Genomic DNA, 11,060 nt, shown 5'->3' on the forward strand with positions numbered 1-11,060 from the left:
ACATTAAAGAGGTTAAGAAAGATAGTCTTGAATTGCCAACACCATCCTTCTCCCATTTTCTGGTAGCAGCCGTATGGCATGGAGAATCTAAGTGCTTGGGGGAGGGAAAACGCAGTGCCTACGAGACTGTGCATTGAATTCAGGGTTACCTTGTTAGAGCAGAAAGCAAAACTAACCTGCTTGAACTCCCCAGATGCCTTCCCACAGAAGGAGCATTTAGATCAACTCTAGCTAGAGGGGAATAACCCATCCCAGTGGTCAGAGCTTGAGTTCCAGCAAGCCTCCCCACCATGGGCTAAAGTGTTCCGGGGTCCTAAATAAAATTGAAAAGCAATCTGAGCCACAAGGACTGCAATTCTTAGGCAAGTCCTAGTGCTGTGCTGGGCTCCAAGCCGGTGGGCATAGGGGACACATGACCTAGTGAGACATCAGTTGGGGTGGCTAAGGGAGTGTTTGTGCCACTTCTCCTTCAACCCCAGGCAGTGCAGCTCACAGCAACAGAAGTAATTCCCTCCTTCTGCTGGAGGAGAGGAGAAAGAAGAGTAAAGAGGACTTTGTTGCATCTTGAATACTAGTGTAGCCACAGTAGGATGGGGTACCAGGCAGCATCATCAGGCCCCCATTCCAGACCTTAGCTCTCAGATGACATTTCTAGACACACCTTAGGCCATATAGGAGCCCACTGTCTTGAAGGAAAGAACCCATTTTAGACAGGTTTCATTGCCTGCTGACTAAAGAGACCTTAGGCCCTGAATAACCAGTGGTGATACCCAGGTAGTATGCTGTGGGCCTGGGGTAAGACTCTGAGACATGCTGACTTCAGGTGAGATCCAGCATGTTCCCTGGGGTCGTGGCTATGGTTAAGAGACTCCTTCTGCTTGAGAATAGAAGAGGGAAAAGAAAAGGGAACTTTGTCTTGCACTTGAGGTACGAGCTTGGTCACAGTGGGGTAGAACACCAAGTGGGCTCTTGGAAATCCAATTTTAATCTTTGGCTTTTGAATGGCATTTCTGGACCCACTCTGGGCCAGAGGAGACCCCGTGACACTGAAAGGTGAGTCTCAGGCCTGGCAACATTCACCACAAGCTGACTGAAGAGCCCTTGGGACTTAGGTGAACACTGGCAGTAGTCTGGCAGTACTTCTCGTGGGCCTTTGGTGCTTGTGGCCACGGGAAGAGGGTCCTCTGTCTGTGGAAAAGGGAGGAAAAAGTTGAAAGAACTCTGCCTTATGATTTGAGTGCCAGCTTAGCTTCAGTAGTACAGAGCACCAGGTAGATTTCTAAGGTTTTTGACTCGAGTCCCTGTCTTCTGAACAGCATCTCTGGATATACCTGGGGCCTCAGAAAACTCATTGTCCTGAAGGAAAGGACAGAAGCCTGGCTGGCCTCATTACCTGATGACTGTAGAATCCTAGCACCTCGAACAAACATAGGCAGTAGCCAGATAGTGGTTACAGGGGACCTTGGGCAAGACCTAGTGTTGTGCTGGATTCAGGTATGACCCAGTACAGTCTCAGTGGTGGTGACCACTGAATTGCCTGTGTGATCCCACCCACAGCTCCAGGTGGCTCAGCACAGAGAGAAAGAGGCTACATTTGTTTCGGGGAAAGTGAAGAGTGAGAGTTTCTGCCTGGCAATTCAGATAATTCCATATTTTATCCAAGACCACAAAAGCAGTACCTTTACAAAGCTGTAAACACCACAGCATTACTAGGCTTGTGGTAATTAGGGGTGTCCCTTAATGCAGATACACCTTCGATCACAATACCCAAGTTCCTCTGAATTCCTGGAAATACCTGAATACTTCCCACAAGTACAAACAAGCCCACACTTTTTTTGTAATTAATTATTATTATTATTATTTTTTGTGGAGTCTTATTCTGTTGCCCAGGCTGGAGTGCAGTGGCACAATCTCAGTTCACTGCAACCTCTGCCTCCTGGGTTCAAGCAACTCTCCTTCCTCAGCCTCCCGAGTAGCTGGGACTATAGGCACATGCCACCATGCCCAGCTAATTTTTGCATTTTTAGTAGAGATGGATCCATGTTGGACTTATTCTGCACTATAGAACAAATAAACCTAATAGATATTTACAGAAAATTTTATCCAGTGGCTGCAGAATACACATTTTTCTTAGCACATGGATCATTCTCAAGAATATATCATATATTAGCTCACAAAACAAGTCTCAAAATATTTTTTAAAAATTGAAATAATATCAAGCATCTTCTCTGACCACACTTCTCTGAATATAAATACAAATCAATAACGAGGAATTTTGGAAACTATACAAGCACATGGAAATTAAACAATGTGCTCCTGAATGATCAATGAAGAAATTAAGAAGGAAATAAAAAAATTTATTGAAACAAATGATAATGGAAACACAACATACCAAAACCTATGGGATACAGCAAAAGCAGTACTAAGAGGGAAGTTTGTAACTATAAGTGCTTACATCAAAAAAGAAGAAAAACTTCAAATAAACAATCTAACAATGTATCTCAAAGAATTGAAAAATAAGAGTAAACCAAAGACAAAATTAGTAGAAGAAAAGAAATAATAAAAGAGCAGAAATAAATGAAATTGAAATGACAAAAAAAATACAAAAGATTATTGAAATGAAGAGTGGGGTTTTTTGAAGAGATAAGCAAAATTGGCAAAACTTTAGCCAGATTAAAAAAAAATAGAGAAGATCCAAATAAATAAAATCATAGATGGAAAAGGAGACATTACAACTAATATCACAGAAATTCAAAGGATCATTAATGACTACTGTGAACAACTATATGCCAAAAATTGACAAATCTAGAAGAAATGGATAAATTTCTAGATACAACCTATCAAGACGGAGCCATGAAGAAATCCAAAACCTGAACAGACAAATAACATGTAACAAGATTGAAGCTGTAATAAAAAAAATTTCCCAGCAAGAGAAGCCTCAGACCTGATTATTTCACTGCTGAATTCTACCAAACATTTAAAGAAGAACTAATACCAATCCTACTCAAACTATTTTGAAAAATAGAGGAGGAGGGAATAATTCCAAACTCATTCTACAAGCCTGGTATCACCCCTTTACCAAAACTAGACAAGGCATGCACACAAAAAGAAAACTACAGACCAATATCCCTGATGAATAATGATGCAAAAATCCTCAATAAAATCTTGCAAACTGAACTTATCAACACATTAAAAAGATCATTCATCATGACCAAGTGGGATTTACCCCAGTGACGCAAGGATGGTTCAACATACACAAATCAATCAGTGTGATACATTGTATCAAAAGAATGAAGGATAAAAGTCATATAATCATTTCAATTGAAGCAGGAAAATTCATTTGCTAAAATTCAACATCTTTTCATAATAAAACCCTCAAAAAACTGGGTTTAAGTGGAACATACTTCAACATAAGGAAAGCCATATATGACAGACCCACAGCTAGTATTATACTAAATGAGGAAAAACTGACAGCATTTCTTCTAAGATATAGAACACAACAAGGATGCCCACTGTCACCACTGCTATTCAACAGTACTAGAATTCCTAACTTGAGCAATCAGACAAAAGATAGATATAAAGGGCATCCAAATTGGAAGGGAGTAAGTCAAATTATCCTTGTTTGCTAATGATATGATATTATATTTGGAAAATCCTAAAGACTCCACAAGATAGCTATTAGAACTAATAAACAAAGTCAGTAACACTGCAGGACACAAAATCAATATAAAAAAAGTCAATAGTATTTCTATAGGTAAACAGTGAACAATCTAAAAAAGAAATAAAAACAGTAATCCCATTTACAGTAGCTAAAAATAAAATAAAAACCATAAAAAAGTGAAAGATATCTACAATGAAAACTATAAAAAACACTGATGCAAGAAATTTAAGACACACATACAAAATAGAAAGATATTCTGGCCAGGCATGGTGGCTCATGCCTGTAATACCAGCGCTTTAGGAGGCCGAGGCAAGCAGATCACAAGGTCAGGAGATTAAGACCATCCTGGCCAACATGGTGAAACCCCATCTCTACTAAAATACAAAAAAAAAAAAATAGGCATGGAGGTGCATGCCTGTAGTCCCAGGTACTTGGGAGGCTGAGGCAGGGGAATTGCTTGAACCCGAGAAGCAGAGGTGGCAGTGAGCCAAGACCGTGCCACTGCACTCCAGCCCAGGCAAGACTCCATCTCAAAACAACAAAAAAAAGGAAAGTATTTCATGTTATGAATTGGAAGAATCACTATTGTTAAAATGTTCATACTATCTGAATCTACAGATTCAATGCAATCTCTATGAAAATACCAACGATATTCTCCACAGAAATAGAAAAAGAGAATCCTAAAACTTACATGGAACCACAAAAGACCCAGAATAGCCAAACCTGTCCTAAGCAAAAGGGACAAAACTGAAGTAATCACACTACCTGTGTTCAAATTAAACTACAGAGCTATAGTAACCAACAGCATGATACTGGCATAAAAACAGACACATAGACCAATGGAACAGAATATAGAACCAAGAAACAAATCCATACATCTGTAGGGAACTAATTTTCAATCAAGGAAGAGCATACATTGGGGAAAGGACAGTGTATCTAATAAATGGTGCTGGGAAAATGACATCTATGTGCAGAACGATGAAACTAGACTCCTATCTCCCATAATATATAAAGATCACATCAAAATGGGCTAAAGACAAATCTAAGACCTCAAACTATGAAACTACTGAAAGAAAATATTGGAGAAACCTTCCAAGATATTGGAATGGGTAAATATTTCTTGAGTAACACCCCACAAGCATAGGCAACTAAAGCAAAAATGAACAAGTGGGATCACATCAAGTTACAAAACTTTTGCACAGCAAATGAAACAATCAGCAAAGTGAAGAGACAACCCACAGAATAGGAGAAAATATTTGAAAACTACTTTTCTGACAAGAGATTGAAAAACAGAATATATAAGGAGCTCAACAACTCAATAGGAGAAAATCTAATAATTTGATTTAAAATTGGGCAAAAGATCTGAATGGACATTTCTCAAAAGAGGACATACAAATGGCAAACAGGCATATGAAAAGGTGCTCAACATCATCAATCATCAGAGAACCACAAATCAAAACTACAGTGAGGGATCTATCATCTCCCCCCGGTTAAAATGGCTTACATCCAAAAGGCAGGAAATAACAAATGCTGGCAAGGTTGTGGGAAAAATGAAACCCTTGTACACTGTTGGTGGGAATGTAAATTAATAAAATAGTCAAGAAATTCCACTGCTAGGTATGTACCAAAAGAAAGCAAAGCAGTATATTGAAAAGATATCTACACTCTCATGTTTATTGCAGCGCTATTTGCAATAGTCAAGATTTTATAATCCATTTTAGTGGATCCAATTTTTTGGGGGACTCAAAACTGGTACATTTAGTGAGTTCCTTAAGATAGATAATTTAGAAATTGTGAATACAGAAGTAGGTAGGAAAATAAATATTTTAAGAAGTAAAGATATCACAAAAACTATGAGTTATAAGAAGTTAACAAATACAAATACTATGATAATTTAAAAAATAATATTTCGATTAGTTAACTGCGAGACATATCCATTATTTTCTATAACAATTATTTTCTCCTTTGTGGTTGCATACATTTTTATCACTTCTTCATATGGAAATATGTTTTACAGAAATAATTTGGTATTCCTACCACTATCATCCTACCATGATAGCTATGATTGATCAATTTTATTTATTTACTATTGGTAATGTAAAAAGTTTCTTTCATCTTTACAGCTCATTTTGGCAATATCTTGTAAATTTGTAGAACTGTCAAATTTGAGAAAACCTCTGTAAAGCTTTTTTCTCATACATGAGCTGTAAGATTTGAGGACATTTTACATTTTCTTTTGTTGTGATTACTTTTAAATGTTTAAAAAAATTGCTGACATTCATTAACCAGTTTATGTCTGATTCCCTTGTTGTGAAGATGTATTATGTTTTCAGTTATTTTCATCAATGCAGTATTTTTTATCAAATCAGCAAAAAATTTAAATTATTTGCTATTGTGATCCACTTTCTTTATTAATTTGATTGTAAAGCAATCTAAGAGCCTATTTATAACTCCTATTAGAAAGTTATCTTTTCCTGTTAACAAATTACTGCTTTTGATGTGATAGTTTTTTGTTACAGTTTGCTTCTCAATGTTATGATAATTTTATTTTCTCAATTATTTATAGTGATTTTTGTTTCATAAATCAGTTTATTTAGAATTTAAATATTCTGTTAGTTTTTTAATAAAATAAATACAAAGATGACAGAAAGATATCCTTTATATTCATTTTATGTGTTTGAATCATAAGTTCATAATTTCACATTTGTTTTTATAAAAAATTTTAAAGCATCTTTTAAAATTGGAATTAAATGTACATGAATTTTACCAACTTTTTACTTCTCATCTGTTGGAGCTTTTTGTTTTAAGTTTTAAAAATATAGTTCTAGCCTAGGTGACACTGAGACCCTGTCTCAAAAAAAATAAGAAATACAGATAAAAAGATATTTTAGAAGTAACTAAAATATGGTTAATTATGTTGCAAAATCTTATAATGGGAGAGCATTTCACTACACAAAAACTCTTAAAAATCCAAGTTTGCATGTGTTTAAAATACTCCATCAACAAGAGAAACTTGAAAAGAAAACATAATAGGTGCAAAATAACAAAGTAATCAACTTCAGGTACTGTGGAGACTGCTTTTTCTCTGTGAGATTAGGGAATGAATCTATCAAGATATACACTCTGTTCTTACATTAAAAAATGCTTGCAGCTGTTCTGTGAAAAACAGGAGAATGAAAAGACAAACCATAGACTAGAATAAAATATGTGCAAAACACATATCTAACAATGAACTTGTATAAAAAATAAATAAAGAACTCTTAAAACCCAACAATAAGACAAAGAACAACCCAATTTAAAAATGGACAAAAGATTTGGACAGAAATCTCATCAAACAAGATATACAGATGGCAAATAAGCATATGAAAAGATGCTTAACATCATTTGTCATTAGGGACTTGCAAATAGAAACAATAATGATATAACATTACCCTCCTATTGGAATGGCTAAAATCCAAAAAACTGACAATAGCAATTGCTAGCCATGATGAAGGACAGCAGGAACTCTCACTTATAGCTACTGGAAATGCAAAATAGTATGGTCACTTGACAAGATAGTTTGGCAGTTTCTTATAAATCTAAACATAGTCTTATGTAATCTGGCAGTGGTGCTCCTAGGTATTTATCCAAATGAGTTGAAAACATATTCATACAAAGGTTGCACACTCATATTTACAGTAGCTTTATTAATAATCATCAAAAAATGGAAGCAACCAAGATGTCTTTTCTTTTAGATGAATTGATAAACGAACTGTGATACATCCTTACAATGAAATATTATTCATTGACAAAAAGAAATGAGCTGTCATGGCACAAACTACATAGATGAATCTTAAATGCATGTTGTTAAATGACAGAAGCCAGCCTGAAAAGGCTTAGACTGTAGAATTTTAATTATATGACATTTCTGTAAAAGGTAAACGACAATGAAAACATCAGTGGTTTCTGGAAGTTCAGGGACAGGGAGAATCACTGAATACATGAAGAACAAGGGATTTTTAAAAAGGATGCTTAAATAATTATGTAAGAGAATATAGTGGTAGGTACATGATATTATGCATTTGTCAAAATATGTATGTGAGGTCACATGTTTTATGCTTCCAATGTACTTTGAGAAGCCTAAAATGTGTACTGACATATGTGTTTTCTAGCTTTATAACTACAGCAGCTTTGTTAAATTCTATTGTGTTTCTTCATTATTAACAACCAAAAATAGGTTTCTCATGGTTTGTTTATAATTTTATACTCTACATTACTATTTTCCTGACAAGAGAAAATTTCTGTTTTGGCCAAGCATTAATGAAACCTGAGTTTCTACTTAGCATTTTACTCATCAGGGGCCTGTTATGATTGTGAGAATTTTCCACAATGAGCTGCTGGCTCCATTCATTTCAAACCTGTTTCTCCTCCATCACACACATACTTTTGGTGCCAGGTCTATAGGACATATTCACATCAGGATACAGCCATTGGCCACGCACCTTTGGGGCATGATGCCCTGGTAAGCTGGTGCCATTGTCAGTAGGTGTGTCCCTGAAAGCCATTCCCCCGCCAGAAGAGCTACTGATAAATGGAAGTCACTGCAAATTTTACAAAAACATATGATGATGTGAATACATTCCTAGGCCCCCTCCTGGGACTTATAAATAACCTGCATAGGTGAGAGTTTCTGAAGTGTAAGCTTCAGAAAATCAGCCTCTAGCTACTAGGAGTCTTTGAAAGTTATCAAAGTTATCTTTTTTTTTCTTTTCTATATTCAAGGTGCTGTAGCCGTCAAGATAATAAGCTAAGAGTGAGACTCGGAACAAGGTGAGTGTTTTGGAAGAGAAAATAAGGTATGAAATAGTCTTTTTTGAGAATAGAAAAGCAAATGGACAAGGGAAATAGAGTGCCTGCTTAAAGGGAAAAAAAAATTACAGAAAGACCAGTAGACCTGAAGGTGCATTGTGCTCTAGCCATGTTAGCCATACAAGTATACATAAAGAGTGAGTAGAAAATTGGATTTCAGCCAGGCTGTGGTTTACCAAACAAATATTAGAAGGTGAGAGGGTCCAAGGGTGAAGAATGTGTATGCAGGAGGGCAATGATAATGCTGCACCACAGATTTTCATAACTGCCTAGGAAGGGAAGAGAGGGCATCTGAGGTTGACAGTAGTAATAAAATGGTAAAATCAATAGCTTGAAAGGCCCAGTGAGTTAAAAGATTGTTAGGATTGGGGTATATGGGGGAGTAAACTGGAAAGATATGAAGTTGTGCTAAGAGATGGAATGAATGCAATTGACATACGAATGGGTTGCAGTTAATGAGAGCAGCAAGGTGTATAGGAAGACCATGAGACCGACTGATTACAATATTGTTGAAGGCAAGTTTCCTAAGAGAACAGAAGTTCAATAACCTGAGAGTTCAGAATGTTTAAAGACCTGTTTATGAGTATATTAAAATCCTCAAGAATTAAAACAATAGTATTATAAAAATGAATCCAGTAACGGTGATCCATCTAGGTGCTAAACCCATCAAGAAGCCAGGTGGGTCTAAGGATGAGAAAACAACCGAGAAGCTTCAGTGAGGAGCAGGGAACTCACCTCCAGACCCAGTAACAGCTGTAGGGGGAGTACAGCCAAAAATTGAGAGTGCTGGTGAGGCTGATATGCCCTTGAAAGAGACCTTCATTTTAATTCTGAGTAAGGTGATTTAAAAAAGGTTCTGATAATGTGTTAGATTTTGCTGAGTTCTGAAATTCCAAAGGGCACACATTATATTACAATTATAATGCCTAGCTACAACTTCCTGGTTATTATGCTGCAGTGGGTAAAGATTTATCTAGGCTGATGTAGCATTCTACATTTCTTCTAATAAATGAAAGAGATAAGGTTAGAGACTAGTATTGCATATACATGTATATATAGTTTGTACATGTGAACAAATTCTAGAAGTTAATGAGGAATAATTAGCAGTGTTTACCTCTGGGAGAACTAACTTTAATGTTTAAGGGGGAGTTTTAACTGTATTTTATGCCCTACTCTAGTGCAATACTCCAGTGTATAGTGTGAGAGAATTAATATGTAAATACTTGTTGGCTCTTTGGTATTAAGGAATTGTCAGTAACTTTTCTTAGGTATACCAACGGTATCAAGGTTAAGCTTTCTAAAAGTTAACAATTAGAGATACACACAGAAGTATTTGCAGATCACATACATTTAAGTACTTTCCTGAAAATGATATGAAACGGAAAGTGGATAAAGCATATAGATACGGAGTTTAGATAAAATAAGATTATTCAGTAGTTGAGTAAAGTCGAAGCAGGTTATGGTTATATGAGTTTGTTACACTATCTTGTCTACTTTTGCATATATTTCAAATTGTTCATAATAAAAAGTCTTAAAAAATAACTTCTCAGTGCGATAGGTGATAGCTATTTAGATCACATTTTGTTTGAATTCCACTAATTATCATTTGCATGAAATTTGAGGAATGCAGTTTTATTAGTATTTATGTGCCCAACCTTCATGCTGTTCATGGCTTAAAGGCAAAAACAATGAGCAATCCCCCTGCCCCCCCAAAAAATGATGAGATGGCTCAAGTAGAGGTTTGTAGGTCATGTTGAAGAGTTTGGGTTTTATCTCAAAAATAATGAGAAGCTGTCAAAGTGTTTTAGCCAGAAACCAACCAACCAACCAACCAACCAACCAGATGTCTCCATATTATTCACTATAATGTGATGAACTGGTTAAAAAACGGTGAAAGTAGAATAATGTGATCAGTTAGGAGACTATTCTAATCATCTAGACATATACTGGTTGAAGCTGGCAATATAAAGGGTGAACAGAGAAGGGAGAATCAGCAAATTCTGAAAAGAAATGGTGGGTGAATAAGTGTGGTGTCATATAGCAAAGGGGATGTGGTCAACAGTCAAATAGCAACCAGTGGTTAAGCAGGATGATTATTCCCTAAATCACAGAAGCGATAGTGAGTTTTGATGTTGTCATTCTCAGAAACAAGCAACGGTGTCGGCTTCTCAGGGACCCTAAGTATAGTGTCTGAACTCCCTGTTGCTATGTAGAAGGATCTGGTCTTATCTCTCCGTATGTCTTTTTATATGGTGTATGCTAAGGACACATCTGTTTGATTTGGCAAAATAAGCTTAGAAATTTTATAACTTCTTGTGATGGAAAATGCTGCTTTGACTAGGCATAATTCCCAATATAAAAATTTGTCTCATCCTTCTAAATATTAGCCCAAATATCAACTCCTTGATGGTCCTCCTTATTCCTTATCCATTTCTCCTTCCTGCCTGTCTTAAGCACTTTAACTGGACCTTTGTTTTGCATGTAGGTAGTTACTTCAGGGACTATACATATTATAGTGCTTTCCTATATCTATAGCGATTATAGTGCTTTT

The sequence above is a fragment of the Sapajus apella genome, unplaced genomic scaffold (assembly GCF_009761245.1).
Source record: "Sapajus apella isolate SASKATOON/1434 unplaced genomic scaffold, GSC_monkey_1.0 scaffold2, whole genome shotgun sequence".
In the NCBI taxonomy this organism is placed as follows: domain Eukaryota; kingdom Metazoa; phylum Chordata; class Mammalia; order Primates; family Cebidae; genus Sapajus; species Sapajus apella.